Raw genomic sequence first — 12,568 nt, 5'->3', positions numbered from 1 at the left:
TGAGTCTACAATCTTCTCAGAGATGTGTCTCCAACCACAGACTAATGTTCTGTGGAGACAAACTGTTTCTTCCAAATATCAAAGTTCTTTGTGAGGAGCGTGAGCTAAAGCTCCCTCACACGACTATGGTCAAATTGAAGTGCGCAGCAAGACGCGCTTCGTGAGGAGACGAAATCTCGCGATCCCGCGAGACTTCAAACGTGATGGGCTAGTCAGGTAAACTCGGCGGCCATCTTTGAACGAGGTCCAAAGCTCTAAATACTTGTCCATAAATTGCAGAGGGAGGGCTTAACCCAAACTCGATGCAGTCCTAACGAACTGCGCGGCGTGATTGTAGCATTCAGCCCCATCCTGACAGAGAGCGCCTCTCTCCATTCCTCCTCATCAATTTCCAGGCCATCCGACTCCCACTTCCCCTTAAGGGAGCCCAGTGGATCCGGGGAGTGATGTATGAGTTTCTTGTATGTGAGGGATATCGCCCTTTCCGGTAAGTAACCTTCTAGTAATCTATCCTCTAGGGGGGAGTATTCCGGGAGCGTCGTCCCCGGCGAAATGTTCGATTGAAGAGAGTGCCGAACCTGCATATAACGGAAGAATTCCATGTGTGCCAACTTGTGTGATCGCTGTAGGGAGGCAATGGGCACCACTCCCCCCGCCCCCCAGAGGTCCCCTATACGAGATATACCGATCAGATCCCAGTTGCGGAATCTCTTAGAGCGTCCCAACGACCCGAGCCTTTCTGACACCCAGAGCGGGGTTGCATTCGTAAGCTTGTCAGCCCACCCCAACTTCCGGTTCACAATATGCCACAGTTGGACCGAGTGTTTTGTAGGCCCCGTGAGGCAAAACTTATTAGGTCGTGCATAGAGTGCAGCCTCAACATTCCCTCCGGGGAGGAGCCACCTATCCATCCCATACCCGGGGTCATCCCCACTACCATACGTGGCCTGATTGATGGCTGCGAGATGTGCTGCCCAGTAGTATTTACGGATGTCCGGCAGAGCTATGCCCCCATCGTACCACCCCAAGGTAAGTTTCGGGAGCGCCATGCGCGGCGTGCCACTCCACAGCGGGTCCCGCTGAGTGGTATCAATAGCTGCAAAGTATTTGTGTGGTACAAGATCAGGGTAGTTTTGGAGCGCGTATAAGAACCTCGGCAGCGCCATCATTTTGAAGAGGGCCGCACGACCCAGCAGCGAAAGCGGGAGCCTCTTCCAGGTTGCCGCGTCTCTCTGGAACCTCTGTAAAGGTGGCCTGAGGTTAGCAGTGACCATTTCTAATTTATGCCAGTAGTACGATAATTCCACTATTTACTCACAAAGTCTGCACACAAGGATACTGAAGAAATTAAGGTTGTGAATAGATCTCAGCAACATGTCCACAGAATCAGATGAAAGATTTATATAGATTCAAAGGGTGGAGGATTACCAGAAGTAGGGATGGAGAGGTCCTTGCTGATTTCAATAGGGACCAATGTTTGTTGACACTGGGTGAAAGTGAGGCGGCTGTAGTTGACTCTGGGGAGGGAACCATGGTAGGAACCCAGGAGGAGAGCGCTGTAGTGACAGGCTCTTGTGTCCTCTTAACACAGAACTATTCCAGACACACCCTGAATGTGTCTCCTAATGCACTTTCCAGAATTTCCTTCGCACAACCCACCACCATTAATTTCTAAGGTACCACTGTCACCGAATCCAGTAATAAATCTCTTTGGTAGGGTGAGTCTAGCAGAGACCCTGAACTTACAGTTGACTCTCCAGAAAGCAAAAGGTGAGCAAGAGGAAAAGGCCAGCAAGTTTGAGAGGGAGAAGCTTGGTCTAGCACACCAGGGACAAGAGGCAAGAAGAATGGAGAGACAGGAGGAATGGGCCCAGAAGAGACATTGAGAGAAAGGGAGGAGAAGTTAAAAGAACAGAAGGAGAGAGAAAAGGAAAAGGAAAGAGGAATTGAAAGAGAAGAGATAGTCCTTGAAAGGGAGAAACATAGGATGACAGCTAAGACAATTCCATTTGGTGAAGTGACTCCACATCCATTTCAGGAAAGGTCGAGGCCAAAATTCTAAGAGAACTTGTGCATGAGTTTATAGAAAGTCAGGATATCTTGGAATGGTTTGTGAACTTTGTAGGTTGCTTGTATGGCACAGGTCTTGAATGAGGGGTCTAAGGCAGCTGCCTAAATGGGGTGCATGCCATTAGAAGGGACAGCCATCATTAGATGGATGCTTGTGGCAGACCAGATGATCTATGAGCGAATAAAGGAGGCTCAGGTTAGACAGTTTTGGACGAAGCCAGCTCAGTACCTTCAAAGGTCTAGGACAGCAAGACAGCAGATGGTGTTGAGATTGAGACTTGGATTCACAGAGTATCATGTGATTGTAATGAGTGAGTGAGAGGCATGGAGGCCAAGGATTGGTATCATAACATTTATGTATTTTATGTTGTTTTATTGTACATGTTGTGCTGCTTGTTGAAGTTGTTTGGTTTGTGTGGAGCAAGGTCTTGCTTAAAAAACTCGTGGATCCTCCTTTGCCGCGGGTTGCATTCTTTATTGGTGTGCTATGGTTTAACTAGTGTTCAAGGTCCATGCTGCCTCCGGTGGGTCGGTTGCTCAGACCTCTCTGGGCAGCTGATGCTGTAGGGTTGGGTGTATGTGGGCTCCTCTTTTGTTACTTCACATTTTTCAATAAATGCTGGAACCTTACTTACCACATGTTTGAAGAATTTAGACCCTGCAGCCTTCATCAGCCTCAATTTTATTTTGCATCTCTGTAGAGGATTACCCCTGCTTCGCTACTGAAGGAGCAGGGTGGTGAGTCACACAGTGCCATCTCATTCTGCCGTGTTTTGTTGTCCAATGCAGCCATTAGGCAGAAACTTGCATCAATTCGCCCACCTATTACTATTATATCTGATACATTGTTCAGTCTACACGGGGGCTCTGATGTTATTTTAAAAAACATCTGACATACATCTTAAGGCATACAGTGATCAATACATCAATATGGTTATGTTCTTCATAGACACAGTAGCTTGCCTTGGTATATTAACATAAACAAAAATGTACGTGTCAGTTAAGGGTAGGAGCATCGTAGCCTGGCAGGATCTTGCTTGACTAGGGCCTATGTTAGTTCTGGGTGCTGACCTACCAGACAGAATAACCATTGTACCCATTTCTTTGGTTAATGTAGATGACCTAAACCCTGCTGATGACATTGAAAAGAAATTTCCAGCCATTTTTAATGGCAAGATTGGTCTAATTACAAAATATGTTCACACAATTAAATTGAAGAAGAATGCCATACCTGTCACACACAAAGCTAGACCCATTCCATTGAGTGTTAGAGCTGGGCTAAAGAATCTTTTGGAGAAGTTAGTTAAGGATGGCATTATCAAAACCACTGCCTCCTCCGAATGGGTAAGTCTCATTGTAATTGTACGCAAGAAAGATGGGGAGATTCGCTTCTGTGCTGACCTTCAGATTCTTTTTTTTTTTTTTTTGGAAACCTTTATTACAGATTTCAAGAGATATACAAGTATGGGCCTACAACCTTCAGGCCGGCCGCTAGTAGACAGTGAGACCATGAAACATATTCATAAACACAAGCAGCAAGCAGTAAGAAGTCCCACAGATCAAAAATCATTTGCGGCCACATTGCCCAACCATCCCAAATGGCGGTTTCATTTTAAATGAAAAAACGAGAAACAAACCCACAAGGCGGCAAAAATCTAGGCAACAGTATGTGCTCCCCTCGGGAGGACTCTACCAACCTACAAGAATAAGAGGGGGGGGAGGGCAGGGGCAGAAACAAAGTGGTTACGGTGACACAGAATCAAGAGAATGTGCAGACTAGGGAGACAGGGCCGCCGCCAGGTCGGGCGTCAGTGGCGGGGTACAGATCTCGCTGCGGTAGGAGTTCCAGGGGCCCCACACCTTTACCCATTTCCCAGGCTTACCTCTCGCCACATACACAACCTTTTCTCGGAACATACACCAATCCATATTTTCCTTCCATACCGAAATCGTGGGTGACCTCTGGGAGCCCCACAATTGTGCTATGTCACGCTTGGCCACCATATATCCCAATGTCACCCACCACGTTTGCGTCACCGTATAATCAGTCGGCTCCCACACATTCAGCAGACACCTCCTAGCCTCGGGGAGCAGCGCAACATGCGTGACCGCTTGGAACACCTCATGCACACCACGCCAGAATCGAGACACCTCCGGACATTCCCACAAAATGTGGAGGAAGGTCCCTAACATGCCACATCCACGCTTACACGTCCCATCCACCGCGTATCCCATGCGCATCAGGCCCGGTCCCGTAACGTAAACCCTGTAGAGTATTTTGAGCTGGACGAAACGAAGGCAGATTCTTAATAAGAATATTGTGATTGATTGTCACCCCCTTCCTATAGTTCAGGACATATTAGCTAGTATTGGTGACTTTAAATGTTTTACATTATTGGATCTAAAGTCAGCGTACCCCAGATTCTGTTAAATGAGAACTCCCAAGAGTTTAACACATTTGTGACCCAGTTTGGACCGTATAGGTTTTGCAGGTTTTCATTTGTCCTAGAATCATTCGCTAACATTTTTCTGCGTCTTATGGACACCAACTTGGAGGGTGTGACAGGTGGCAGGTTTTTTAAGATGATGTGCTTATTTTTGCCAAGTCATTGACGGAACATAATCATATTCTTGAAACAGTTTTTAACAAATTTAAGGAGAATGGCATCACTCTCTGGACTGAAAAATGCTAATTTTTGGCATAGAATATTGGCTGCTTAGGTTATTCCATTAGTCCCAGCGGGAGTTCTCTGAAATTCTCTATAATTAAAGCAGTGAGGACACACAACCACCAAGAGAAAAAGATACAAGAGAAAAAGATACGCTTCGCTAATTTCTTGGGCTTAGTGAATACTATTCAAGGTTTGTGCAGGGTTATGCATTCATTGTGCAACCTTTGAGGAACCTGCTCAAGAAAGGAGTGAAGTATATCTGGTCTCACGCACTGCAAGATGCTTTTCAGAAGGCGAAGAATCTTATTATTTCGGCCTCAGTATTATCTCCAATTGTTGTTGGCAGGAGGTGTGTCATCACAGTTGATGCTAGGCTTGGGCGGTGTTTACACAATTGTCTCAATATAAAGAATACACAATTGCTTTTTCTTCTTGTTCCCTCGGTGATGCTGAATCGCATTACAATATCATTTGAGTGGGAGGCATTTGCCGGCTATTGGGCTGTGGAAAGATTTAAGACATTTATTTGGGGCTTTCAATTTGATCTTTTCACTGATCACAAACCATTGCTACATCTACTAAATTGCAATGATTCAGGTAAAGCATAATCAGAGTTGGACAGATTGTTGTCCGAACTACAAGAGTATAATTTCACTGTGAAATACATACCTGAGGAAAAAAACGTAAAGGCGAACTGTCTATACAGGTTACTTATTTAGGGTGAGGGTACGAACAATGTTTAAGAGAATGATTGTGTAATTGCTCTTGTGGAAGACATACTTGGGGACAAAGGTACGCTCACTCATATACAATGGTTGGAGTCTTCTAAACAAGATTCCACTTTACAGTCTATTTTCAAGTTCCTGAAAGAAGGTTGAAGGTTGGCCCACAGAAAGAAATGATGAGCTTCCATTGAGACCTTTTGTTCAGGTTTCAGAGGACCTATCTGTTGTTGAAGGGGTGTTATGCGGAATTATGTTTGTGTGCCTCCAGTATCTGTCAGAAATGCTCCTATTAAAGAAGCACATAACGGTCCTTTAGAGTTCAGTAGCACCCGCAAAACTCTTTTTACCAATTTTACTGGTGGCCTGCTATGGAAGCTCAAGTTTCTAAGTTTATAGATAATTTGTACCACCTGCTAAGAATCTGGTAAGCATTGGAAATTACATGAATCACCAATTCGCATTGCCCCATTGGCAGAAGAAGCTTGGCAGAGAGTAGCACTTGATTTTGCTGGCCCGTTTGATCTGATGCCTTTTAACAAGAAATACATGATATTATTGATTGATTACTTTTCTAAACAGGTGTACTTCGATTTTACTTCAGTCCCTAACACTGATTCTATAATCAAATTCTTAAAGAAAAAGTTTCCATTAAGGATACACCTAAAGAAATTGTACCTGACAACGACACTCATTTTATATCTGCACGCATGAAAGATTTTATTAATGACTTTCAGATTACACATCTCAAGTTTGCTCTCTACTCACTTTTGCTAATGGTCAGGTAGAGGGCATGAATATGTTTTAAAGGAAGGAGTGCAAACAGCTTTGACCATGGGTGTTGAAGTCGAAAAGTTTCTCAGATCATGGTCATACCTGTTAACCCCGCGCAGTACTACAACCATGTATCCATTTGTGATGTTATGTAAAAGCTTCCAATGTCTTTATTTTGTCCTGACTGAGTGAGAGAGGTAAGCAAAAGGAAAGCACCTGTCAATAAAAGCTTTCTGATTGTAGCCGCCAGAGTTGAAGCTATGCACAGTCAAGTTAGAGAAAACTTTGACATAAAACACCATGTTAAGGAAATGACATTAAAAGTGGGATATTGGGCTTTAATCAAGAATACCACTAGAGTCAGAAAAGGTGATTCAAAGTTAAACTTTCCAAATCAGTATGTATTGAGAAGGTGTCAAAGAGCTCTGTACTTATAACTGTCAGAGGGTGGTGGAGTAGAAGAGTTGTGGTTAAGATTACACCTGAACAAGCGTGAAAAATTCAAGCAGTTAGAGTTATGGTGAACACAGCTCCTCAATTGACAGCTCTTGGTTGGAGAAAACTAAAGCACATGCACTTGACAGACAAGGGGAGGATAATGTTGGGTCCAAGGTTTCATGTCAGTATAACACTGGCATGGCTGATGGACTGTGAGATGCAGAAAGGCAGTTCAATATTGGGCATGATGCAGACACTCTCTCGGATCAAAATAATGTTTGAATTAATTCTAATAATCACAGAGTTACATGCAATGCTGCCATGCCTTCAAGGTGTAAGTATTATTATTATATGGCTTACAATGTTTATAATGCTTGTATTTTTATATTTTAGGTTCTTGTTTCACCTTTACTTTTCAACTTAATTTTTTCTAAAATGGGGACGGTGTTGTACCATACCATTTATGTATTTTATGATGTTTCATTGTACATGTTGTGCTGCTCATTGGAGGTGTTTCGTTTGTGTGGTGCGAGGTCCTGCTTAAAGAACTAGTGGCTCACACTTTGCTGCAGGTTGCATTTTTTATTGGCGTGTTATGGTTTAACTAGTGTTCTAGGTCCATGCTGACTCCGGTGGGTTGGTTGCTCACCTACCTGGCCGGTTGATGCTGGAGGGCTGGGTGTATGTGGGCTCCTCTGGTGTTCCTTCGCATTTTTCAATAAAAAACAGAAACTAACTCACCACATGTTTGAAAAATCTTATTTTGCAACAGTCTCTTAACATTGAGCCACTTAGAGTCCTTCTTAAGAAGTCAAGGATCTTTTATCACCAATACGCAGATGACACAGCTTTATCTAAAGGTCTCCTCTCAAAAAGATATCTCACATCTCGTTAGCACCCTAAACTCTGTTCACGACTGAATGACCTCACATCACCTACAACTAAACCCTTCTAAAACTGAATTTCTCTGCATCTTCTCTTCAAAATCAGCTCTTCCGTTGCAATCCTGGATGGGCAGATACAACAGCCTTAACAGTAAACTCACCATTGCTGACAGTGACAAGTCTCTGGGGGTCATCTTAGACAAAAGACTCAACCTGCACTTTCAGACCAGCACTATGGCCAAAGAAGCATGCCATCAACTACGTCTTCTGTGGGGAAACTACTGTTAATTCCCAGAACAAGATCTAAAATCTCTTGCTCATACACTGGTGCTCTCCAGAAAAAAACTATTGAAACTCTCGCTTGACTAGTCGCCCCTCCCCCTCAATTATACACTCGGCAGCACAGTTCATCTAAGGGGCCAAATCTGCGCACAACGGCCTCGTTGTTGACCTTCAAAATGGACCTGAAAACCCTTTTTCTTCCAACGATATTTTAACTAAGACACTGTAACCTACTCTTGGCACAGACATCTATACTACTTCAACCTGTATATGGCTCTATATATCTTTTGCCCCCTAGAAAAGGAGAGTCACACTCTAATGCCAAAAGGGACAGGGTGGGTAAACATAAACAATCGCAGCTCCCTTTTGTGCACCCAAATCAAATAAAACTCTTAGCTCTTCCGCAACAGAAATGGAAATGCACTAAGGGTTATTTCACAATGTGTATAAGTAATCTTTGTCACACTCCAAAGTTATTTAAAAGTTTTCTTTGTCTCATTTAATATTTACCAAAGCATTCATATATATTATATACATACAGACAATCCTTTCAAATATTAACAAGTATTTGCAATGCAAAATGTCTCGCATTTACGAGTTTCGTAAATGCGACACCTATTGCTTTGCCAATGCTTATTTGTAAATACGCCCATGCAGCGCTTTAACTTTACCATCCGCCACGTCCCTTTCTTTTGACGAGCCGTTTCTAAAGAAAGGGGTGTGGCCGCCAATAAAGTGAAAGTGCGGTATGGGGCACTTTTAAAAATAACATTTGTTTGTCAAGTTGACCAAAAAATGCATTTTTTTTGTAAAAGTGCCCCATGCTGTGCTTTCACTTTAATGGTGGCTAAGCCCCTTTCCTTAGACTCGGCTCATTTAAGGAAAGGGGCGCGGCCGCCACTAAAGTGTAAGTGAGGCATGGGGAAATTTAAAAAAAAAGGAATTTAATAAATATTAAAAAAATAAATATGTGGCGGCGTTTGGCGCAGCAAATAAAGCAAAGGCACGGCCGCCACTATCACTGTGGCGTGCTATGTAAAAAAAATTATAATAAAGCGTTGCGAGACAGTGTGTCCTGCCTGCAACAGCAGGCTTGTGAAAACCATTGAACAAAATAGTGCTCGGCGGCTATAATTAAAGCCTATCAAGCAACAACACATGTAAAAGTGGGTGTCCTCATGGGAGGTTACAAAATGAGACAAGTTGGTACCAAGGAGAGACGTATAAGCCTATTGACCAATGAAAAGCCACAGGTTCCAAAGGACAATGAAACAAGCCAATCAAAAATATCGGCGGAGCTTCATGTCCATACCTACAGTATGCTTTGCGCTGCCCAGACCCTACCTAAAAAGCTAATGCACATACCAACAATTATTTACATTTCACAATAATACATAAAAGATAAAAAATTGCAATATAAAGGTCTGTCACAATTCATCACCACACATTGTACATTGAGAATGTAAAAAGAAAAGTCTGTCATGTCGAGAGAAATCTGTCATAAAGAGAAATCTGTCTGACAGAACCTTGTAGTTTTGGCTGTCAAGTGGTTAGCTAACAGGGTTCACAAGGGGCTAAATCAGCAAAGTTCTAAGCCAAAGGTGAGATGAACTCTCCACAGACTGGTGCCAAACCGGAAGGTGAGGGCCAGGGTAATACCCATGGGACCCGAGGAGCGCCCAAGCAAAATGAGAATGATAATGGTGTGTCCAGATAGGAGCATCTTGTGAAGGGAAAACAGGAAAGTTCACCCATGTCCAGAGTAGTGACTTGCTGTTAGTGCCAACAGGTGGGACACTTCAAGATGAATTGTCAGGTGAAAGATCCTGAACCCTAGAAGGGGCCTGTTTAAGCACAATCTAGTAGCTATGGAGATCTGGGAGAGGGACCCAACTGCTCCGATCACATTCATCCTAACACAATGGGGTTTGTGCAGGAAATGGCGGAGAGTGCCTATTTTGAGATATACTGGAGCTTTCAGCACTATTGTTGAGGAATAACCTTATGCCTGAAGAGATGCTCCCTGGTAGCAAGTATACATGTTTGGTAGCCAATGGAGAGGGCATGGAGTACCTGCTTACCAGGTTAGAGATGGAGCTCAACAGCAAGTCAATTGTGGTTAATGTTGGGTAGGTGAATAGCAAGGTGGTAGATGTTTCTTGGGCAAGGATTTGATTGACTCTGGCTTGGTGTCAGGACCTGAAGTCTTTCTGGATTGGACTAGACCAGCTGCAAAGGCTGCACATCAGTCTCAGGATGATACTAGGATCACTCCTGATTTGCAGGGACCAGGACAAGGTAGTTTGCTGAGAAGGTCAGACTCTGGGAAGGCAGTGGCCACGGAGTCATTGCTTCTGCTCCAGAGGGAGAAGAGTATAAGGCTCCTGAAGTGGACCAGGTCCAGGAGTCAGGGTTCCTCCAAGAGCTGCAGGGCATGTCAGCTGCTGGATGGCCTACCAAAGATGATTTCTGCAAGGCACAGGAAGAGTGCCCTAGGCTTGTGAAATTTCGGAAGGGAGCCCAGGAACAGGTCTGCAAAGGAGTGGTGGGGAAACACTATGTTTGCTGGGAGGCTGACCTACTTTATAGTGAGACTGCTGATCCAGAGCCAGGAACTAGCAGGAGGCTAGTGGCCCTATTAGTGCACACAAATTTCCTGTTGCCACTGTCCCACAAAGTGCCCTTGGCAGGTGTTAGAAATTGAGTTTCTGATTGGCAGAGGTATGCACCCTGTCCAAGCAAGAACTACAATTCTAGTCAGGGTAAGTGCAGTACACACTAAAGGTTTACCTGTGCTCACCCTCTCATAGCATGGCACAGAGCAATCAGGCAAAACTAAAGAGAAAATGTGTAAAGTATGTGTGCACACACACACAGTAGCACCACCACAAAGGTACTCCACACCAGTTTAGAAACATAGCCAATATTTATCTGAGTAAAACAAGACCAAAACGATAAGAATACAACATACACAAGTCAAGATACAAATTTTGCAAGATTTAACCAAAATGCAGTGTTTAGAAGTCGTCAGCAAATTTGGGGTTGCATTGTAAGTCAAGGTCGTTGAGTCACACAGTTGGCGAGTGGTGTCCATTGCTTCGGTGCAGGCAGTCGCGATGCGTTAATATCACAGAGAAATGCGCCGGTTCCGATTGACGCTTCGGTGTCGATGCATTGGTTTTTTAGGGTTGCAGCACCAAACACTCACTTCCAGGGGCCAGGGCTGGATTCGACACTGCAGGGGAGCCCAGGTGCTGGTAGCAAGATGCCAGGGTGATATCCCGAAGACTTCAGATACAGCAGGCAAGCCCAACAAGCCCATGGAGAACGTTTAGAGATGCAGGATGTAGAGTCAAGTCCAGTACTCACACTCACAGGCAAGAAGCAGCAGGCTAACACAGCAAAGCAACCAACAAAGTGTCAGTCCCTTGTGACAGCACAACAGCTCTTCTTCCAGGTAGAATGTCCTCAGTTTCAGAAGTGTTCTGAGTATATGGTGTCAGAGGTCCAGTACGTATACCCATTTTAGACTTTGAGGTAAGGAGACTTCAAATAAAGATCTTTGTAGTGCACAAGACCCTGCCCTATCCTGCCCTGGCTCCAGACACACTAAAGGGGGGTATGCAACTCTTTGTGTGGGGACAGGCACAGCCCATTCAGGTGCAAGTGCCAGCTCCTCCATCTCACTCTAGCTCAGGAATACCCATCTGCCTGATAATAGGCCATCAGGATATGCAGGACACACTGAAGCTCCCTTTGGGTGTCACTGCCTAAAGGGAATGCACAAAGCCCAGCTGACATCCAACCCAGACATGTATTCCAGATACAGGCAGAGGAACAAAATGGTTAAAGAAAAAAATATATAACTTTTTTAAAGTGGCATAGTCAGACCTGTAACTTAAAAAACAAATTCAGTAAAAGATGTGTTTTTAAATTGTGAGTCTAGAAACACCAAATGTACTTTTCCCATATTTTCCCAACTGGAAGTTATGCTTGTAAAGTATTACAAGGCAGCTCCAATGCTAACCTATGAGAGAGAAAGGCCTCAAATGAACCAACTATGTTGATTCCCACCTTCATGGAGCTCCTACAACTGGTAGAGACACTAACTGATGTTAACTACTTGGTGGACACAGGTGCCACGAGGAAACTCAAGAGGGTGGTCCATGTGAACAGAAAGAAGCTTTACCTCCAGAGAGATTACACAGTGAACATCATGGATATGGCAAAGGAATTTGTAGAAGATAGCAAGTTTTTTCCTGGCCTCTTATATAATGACATGAGGGATGGCACTGTGGAAGGGGTTCAGTTATCTCCTGAGTTAACGCCTGACCAGCAGAAAGAGTGCAGATAGGTATTGGATGCTTTTCCAACCTCTTCTCACTGGCTCCAGGGTTGACACCAGTCTGTGTGCATGATATAGACACAGGAGAGTCCATCAGTGAAGGGCAGGATGTACAGAATGTCTGACCGGTTTCAGGAATGCATTAAGGTGGAAGTTGCCAAAATGTTGGACCTGTGGTCAGTGAGAGATCTCGTAGTCCGTAGTCTAGTCCTGTGGTGCTTGTACCAAAGCAAAGGTCTACTGACTTGCAGTTCTGTGTGGACTGCTGAGCCTTCAATGAGGTAACCAAAACCGATGCACATCAAAACCCAAGAGAAAAAGTTAGCTTGTGGATCGGTTAGGTGCTGCAAAGTATTTGAGCTCCGTGGATCTGACCAGTAG

This window comes from Triturus cristatus, chromosome 2_2, assembly GCF_964204655.1.
Source record: "Triturus cristatus chromosome 2_2, aTriCri1.1, whole genome shotgun sequence".
NCBI classification, from domain to species: Eukaryota; Metazoa; Chordata; class Amphibia; order Caudata; family Salamandridae; genus Triturus; species Triturus cristatus.
The sequence above is the reverse complement of the archived record's forward strand: the minus strand, read 5'-3'. Positions refer to the sequence as shown.